Raw genomic sequence first — 921 nt, 5'->3', positions numbered from 1 at the left:
ACATATCAATATCAAAGTACAAGTCATGTACTACATGTCTCTCTCTCAACTAGGTTCAACGAATATACATCCAGTGCTGAATCCTATTCTGCTTCTGGGCCCGGATCTCCACGCTAACTATAATCTCTCATCCTCTTCCTGATCCTGATCCTGTCCCACCTGTTGTCATGCACACATACAAACAAGGCAACAGTCGGATAACTCTGGTGAGAATTACATACCCAGTATAAATCATGTATACATGCATTTCATATAAACATGTATAACTGTATGAAACAGATATTCATAACATGTATCAAAATCGAAACATGAATCAATACAAACTCTGAATCACATTCCGTGATTCCTAGACTCTGACTCGACTCATCCTAATCTAGGGATCCCGGTTCCTGGATATTGGTACGATATATCGAATTTCAGCGATAGGAATGAATCAACTCCTAAGCGACATCAATATAAACCAAACATCCAGTGTCTTGGCGAATCAGCCGTAGACTTGGCACATCAGCCAATGACTAGGCACATCAGCCCTTGACTCGACATATGCTCTGCTATGAATCAATAAACTAAGCATATCAACCTCAAGAATTGCAAATATCAATGCAATAATCATTCAGTATGTGATTTAGGGAAACTCAAGTTGAATCAAACTCGAGTTGTGCAATCCCGAATCAACATTGATTTATACCTTTCATTTCGTTCCTTCGATCTGACTCTGTCGAAGTCTCGAACTCACTGCCTATCAAATCAAATCTGGCAATAACAATATCGAATACACTGTATCAATGTATAACTTAATTCAAGACCAGTTCTGATCAATACTCAAATCAAACATAATCTGATCCATATCAACGATATCATGATACAATCTCAATCAATACTGAATCTGATCAAAATCAATCTACTGATATTTCGACGGCA

Source organism: Primulina tabacum, chromosome 2 (assembly GCF_025594145.1).
Source record: "Primulina tabacum isolate GXHZ01 chromosome 2, ASM2559414v2, whole genome shotgun sequence".
NCBI classification, from domain to species: domain Eukaryota; kingdom Viridiplantae; phylum Streptophyta; class Magnoliopsida; order Lamiales; family Gesneriaceae; genus Primulina; species Primulina tabacum.
This window is presented reverse-complemented; position numbering follows the sequence as displayed.